This window comes from Lepidochelys kempii, chromosome 24 (genome assembly GCF_965140265.1).
Source record: "Lepidochelys kempii isolate rLepKem1 chromosome 24, rLepKem1.hap2, whole genome shotgun sequence".
NCBI lineage: Eukaryota > Metazoa > Chordata > Testudines > Cheloniidae > Lepidochelys > Lepidochelys kempii.
In genome coordinates, this window is record NC_133279.1 from 17,707,949 (window position 1) to 17,714,005 (window position 6,057).

Below are 6,057 nucleotides of genomic sequence, written 5' to 3' on the forward strand. Positions count from 1 at the left end.
CGCATTCAGTGTTCTACTTGTGGGCATCCCATGGATTTATATTGAGGCAACACGCTCTTTTCTGTCCTATTCTCTGTCCCTTTATGAATGATTCCCAGCATTCTGTTCACTTCTTTCACGGCTGCTACAAATGGAGTGGATGATTTCAGAGAACTCTCCACAATGACTCCAAGATCTTTCTTGAGTGGTAAAATTTGACCCATCATTGTATATGTCTACTTGGGATAACGTTTGCCCATGTGCATTACTTTGCATTCATCAACATTGAATTTCATCTGCCGTTTTGTTGCCCAGTCACCCTGTTCTGAGAGACCCTTTAGTACCTCTTCACAGTCTGCTTTGGACTTCACTATCTTGAGTAGCTTTGTATCTTCTGCAAATTTTCCCACCTCACTATTTACCCTTTTTTCCAGAACATTTCGGAATATGGTGAATAGGACTGGGCCCAGTGCAGATCCCTGGGGGACTCCCACTATTTACCTCTCTCCCTTCTGAAAACTGACCATTTCTTCCTACCCTTTTTTCCCTATCTTTTAACCAGTTACTGAGCCATGAGAGGATTTTATCCCATGACAGCTCACTTTGCTTAAGAGCCTTTGGTGAGGGACGCTTTCTGAAAATCTAAGTACACTATATCCACGGGATCCCCCTTGTCCACACGCTTGTTGACCCCCTCAGAGAATTCTAGTACATTGGTGAGGCGTGATTTCCCTTTACCGAAACCATGTTGACCCTTCCCCAACAAATTATGTTCATCTATGTGGCTGTCAGTTCTCTTCTTTCCTATAGTTTCAATGAGTTTGCCCAGTACCGAAGTCAGACTTATTGGCCTGTTGTACCTGGGATCACCTCTGGAGCCCATTTTAGAAATTGGCGTCTCATTAGCCATCCTTCAGCCATTTGGGACAGAAGCTGATTTAAATGGTAGGTTACAAACCACAGTTAGTAGTTCTGTAATTTGACGTTTGAGTTCCTTCCGAACTCTTGGGCAAATCCCATCTGGTCCTGGTGACTTATTACTGTTTAATTTATCAATTTCTTGCAAAAACTCCTGTAATGACTCCTCAATCTGGGACAGTTCCTCAGATTTGTCACCAAAACAGAATGGCTCCGGTTTGGGAATCTCCCTCCCAGCCTCAGCCGTGAAGACTGATGCAGAGAATTCATTTACTTTCTCCGCAGTGGCCTTATCCTCCTTGGGTGCTCCTTTGGCATCTCAGCAAGTAGGACTCCAGGGTTCTCTCTGCAACTCTGCCAGGGGAGTGGAGTCTAGTGGGTCAGAGCAAGGGGGGCTGGGACTGAGCCAGGACACCTGGGCTCCACCTCGTACTCTGTGTTCAGACCCCGCCCCCATCTGGAGGACTTACCCAGTGTTAACACCCCATAATCCTCAACACAATGGTCCTCGGCGCCGGTGCAGGCCAAGAGCTCCTTCTTCTTCTGCCAGTGATCTGCCCCCGATTTGAAGAATGACAGGCACTGCCGGCCGTTGGGGACGGAGCTCACAGTTGGCACTGAGAACAGTCAGACACACACAGTCAGCCAGGGGTGGGGAGTCACCACACCCTGGGCTCAATCCCAGCTCAGGGAAGCGAGTGGGGTCTAGTGGTTAGGGATGGGGGCTTTGGGCTGGCACCCAGGACTCCTGGGTTCTCTCCAGGCAGGTGTGGCCAGAGCAGGGCTCCAGGCTTGCAGCAGACACACACCTGGGATGGCCCCGGCGTTTCAGCCGTCGGTGTCACAGCAGGCGATGTTCGCCCGCACGGTGACATTGTGCGGGTAGGTCAGTGAGAAGGGACCGGGCTCACAGTTCTTGGGCTCCAGGCACGACTTGCCCGTGTAAGAGAAGGAGTTTCCCTCTGTGGAAGGGAAACAGAGCATCACCTCTGAGCTCCCCAATGGACCCCCAGCTGCTCCATCCTCCCCTTTTGTTCCATCCACCCCACCCCCAACTAATCTCATCTTCCCTCCGACCCCCGATAAAATCCTCTCTTCTGTCTGATCCAGGCCCCACAGCCACCCACTGCAATTCCCCATCTCATCCCATCCCCCGTCTATGACATTACCTTTCCAGACTGGGCAGTCCCTGCTCCTGGAGAGGAGCAGAGTCTATTGGTTAGAGTAGGGGGAGGGGCTGGGGGCCAGGACTCCTGGGTTCCACCCCTGGCTTCAGGAGGACAATGGTGTCTACACTTAGTAGGAATCTTCTTTCACTCACCCAGCCTGATCTCTGCCATGACAGTGATGCAGGTCCCTTCCGAGGGGGCGCAGGGCTGCAGGGGGCCGGAGCACGATTGCTCTCTGGACGCACACACCTCGCATTGCAGAGCGCTCCCTGGAGGTTGGAAAAATCCCTTCTCAGTACAAACCCCGGCTCCCCACCCCTCCCCAGGCAGTGCCCGTGGGCGAAATACCACCAAGAACCAAGAGGTGGCGCTGTGGGAGTTGTTACCACCAATGCCTCCTCACTGAACGTGTGGGCAGGCAGATCTTGGAGAAATGCCACCTGCTTTTTCAGCAGTTCTGCCCAGTTCCATTTAACGCTCTGGATGGGGAAAGGCATCTTGCTAGCTGGTCATTTGTATCTTACTCAACACTGCAGACAAGTCTGTTTGCTGCCTGAGTGTCTGTGGCTAGAATTCATTTTCATCTTCTGACGTGGCTATCTGGGGTGCAGCTTGTGCCTGCGAACAAACCCCACACGTCTGTGTAGGCAGAAAAACAAGAATTCAGCTGCTCTGAGGAGGGGTTTCTGCCTGGCTTTGCGGTGAACTTTTCACACACACACACACACACCCCGCCGTCACTCTCTGCTCCAGGCCTCTGCCTCTCAGAGTTACGTCAGCTCAGCCACACTCGACTTCAGCCCACTTTTCATCACTAATCCTGCCAATTCTCTTCTTCAGAATATGATTGACGCTTGTTAAGACTCTGGATAGATGGCTGTGTGCCTCCAGCAAGTGATCCCAGGAGCATCAACTCTTTCCTCTCCAGAGAGTGGGGGCCTTAGAATTCATAATGTGAGCATAAGGCTTTTTAAGAAAGAAAGAAAGAAAGAAAGAAAGAAAGAAAGAAAGAAAGAAAGAAAGAAAGAAAGAAAGAAAGAAAGAAAGAAAGAAATTTTCCCACTTTGGTTTTTTTCGAGTTTTCATGTGGAAGCATCAATTAAACCTCAGAACGCCTTCCCCTGCCCCTTCTATGTCCCTAGATGGTAGCAAAGTGATCTTATCCCCATCTAAGAAATAGGGAAACTCAGGTAGAAAAAAGATGTGTTCAATTCAGGGTTAGAAGAAAGATAACAGCCGAGAAGTCCTCACTCCTGACACCCAGCCCACTCTAACCCACGAGACCCCACTCCTCTTTCCGAGCCACGGACAGAACCTGGGAGTCCTGATTTGCAGCCATCTCTGCTCAAACTCACTACACCCCAGCCCTCTTCCACAGCTGGGGAATGAACCCAGGAGTCCTGGCAGGAATCTCAGTGCTGGTGGGCAGGGGAACATTTCCAAGCAGGATTACAAGTGGATGGGGGTGGTGCTCCTCATCAGGATGACCCCAAGCCTGGGCGAGAGCTGGAGGAGGAATGAGAAGAAGGAAGGACAGACGGACTCAGACCCGCTGGCCAGACCCCTAGCGTTGGCTGTGGGAGTCCCAAGCTCCAATCCCTGCTCTCCCCGAGTCAGCCGGGGGACGTGGCCCCGGGTTTTCCTCTCACTGCTTTTACCCACAAATTCCATCCTGACCCCAGAATCTGCTATCGACAGCGGCACGTTCCCCAAGTGAATTCCCGACCCCACCACCCGGCTCCCTGTGCCTGGGGACGGACGGGACTCACCTGTGGCCAGGAGAACGGACAGCAGGCAGAGGGGCAGAGCCACCCACATGGTGCCCGGGTGTTTGCTGCAGTGAGCAGAACAGTGAGGAAGGATCTGGCTGTGGTTTTATCCGGCAGGATGGCAAATACCTGCCCCCTGGGGGATCAGCTGGGGCTGCCCCATGACATCCTGGTGGACCCGGAGATGGGAGATTTCACAGCCTTGCATGTGACACTGGCTGATCAGGTGATGCCAATGTGTACTGATGCCAATTCCCTTGTGCATTAGTGGAGATCAGTGGTTCTCAGCCAGGGGTCCGTGTACTCCAGGGTACACACAGGTCTTCCGGGGGGTACATCAGCTCATCTTGATGTTTGCCTCATTTTACAACATGCCAGATATAAAGCACTAGTGAAGTCAACGCGAGCTAAAATTTCCTGACACAATGACTTGTTTGTGCAGCTCTATGTACTGTCCACTGAAATGTAAGTGCAATATTTATATCCCAGTGGAGTTATTTTATAATTACACAATGGAAATGAGAAAGGAAGCTATTTGTCAGTCACGATGTGGCCGTGACACTTATGTATTTTTAGAATAACATAAGAAAGGACCTGTCATAAATATAAAGGGAAGGGGAACCACCTTTCTGTCCCCGGTGCTGTAAAATCCCTCGTGGCCAGAGGCAAAACACTTTCACCTGTAAAGGGTTAAGAAGCTAAGGCAAACTTGCTGGCACCTGACCCAAAATGACCAATGAGGAGACAAGATACTTTCAAATCGGGAGTGAGGGAAACAAAGGGACTGCTTATCTGTGTGATCTTTTGCTGGAACAGCTCAGGAATGGAGTCTCAGAACTTCTGTTAGTTAGTAAGTAATCTAGCTAGAAATGCGTTAGATTTCCTTTTGTTTAATGGCTGGTAAAATAAGCTGTGCTGGAGGGAATGAATATTCCTGGTTTGGTGTCTTTTTGTAACTTAAGGTTTTGCCTAGAGGATTCTCTATGTTTTGAATTTGATTACCCTGGAAGGTATTTACCATCCTGATTTTACAGGGGTGATTCTTTCACCTTTTCTTTCATTCAAATTCTTCTTTTAAGAACCCGTTTGCTTTTTCATTGTTCTGAAGATCCAAGGGTTTGGGTCTGTGTTCACTTGTACAAATTGGGGAGGATTCTTATCAAGCCTTCCCCAGGAAAGGGGGTGTAGGACTTGGGGTGATATTTTGGGGGAAGACGTCTCCAAGTGGGCTCTTTCCCTGGTCTTTGTGTAAGACGCTTGGTGGTGGCAGCGTACGGTTCAAGGACAAGGCAAAGTTTGTACCTTGGGGAAGTTTTTAACCTAAGCTGGTAAGAATAAGCTGAGGGGGTCTTTCCTGCGGGTCCCCACATCTGTACCCTCGAGTTCAGAGTGGGGAAGGAACCCTGACAGGGCCACACTGGGTCAGACCAAAGGTCCATCTAACCCAGTATCCTGTCTTCCGACAGTGGCCAATGCCAGCTGCCCAGAGGGAATGAACAGAACAGGTAATCAAACATCAAGTGTTCCATCCCCTGTCATCCATTCCCAGCTTCTGGCAAACAGAGGCTAAGGACACCATCCCTACCCAGCCTGGCTAATAGCCATTGATCGCCCTATCCTCCATGAATTTATCTAGCTCTTTTTTGAACCCAGTTTACTTTTGGACTTCGCACATTCCTCTGGCAAGGAGTTCCACAGGTTGATGGTGCATTATGTGAAAAAACACTTCCCTTTGTTTTTTTAAACCTACCGCCTCTTAATTTCATTTGCTGGCCCCTAGTTCTTATGTTATGAGAAGGAGTAAATAACACTTCCTTATCTACTTTCTCCACACCACTCATGATTTTCTAGACCTCTCTCCTATCCCCCCTTGTCCGTCTCTTTTCCAAGCTGAAAAGTCCCACTCTTATGAATCTCTCCTCACGGAAGCTGTTCCATCCCCCTAATAATTTTATGACCCTTTCCTGAATCTTTTCCAATTCCGATATCTCTTTTATACGCTGGGGTGACCACATCTCCACACAGTTTTCAAGAATGGGAGTAGCATGGATTTATATAGGGGCAATATGACATTTATTGTCTCATTATCTCTCCCTTTCTTAATGATTCCCAACATTCTGTTCTCTTTTTTGACATGCACTGCGTACTGTGAACTATCCACTGTGACTCCAAGATCTCTTTCTTGACTGGGAACAGCTAATTTAGACTCCATGTCTGGTTTT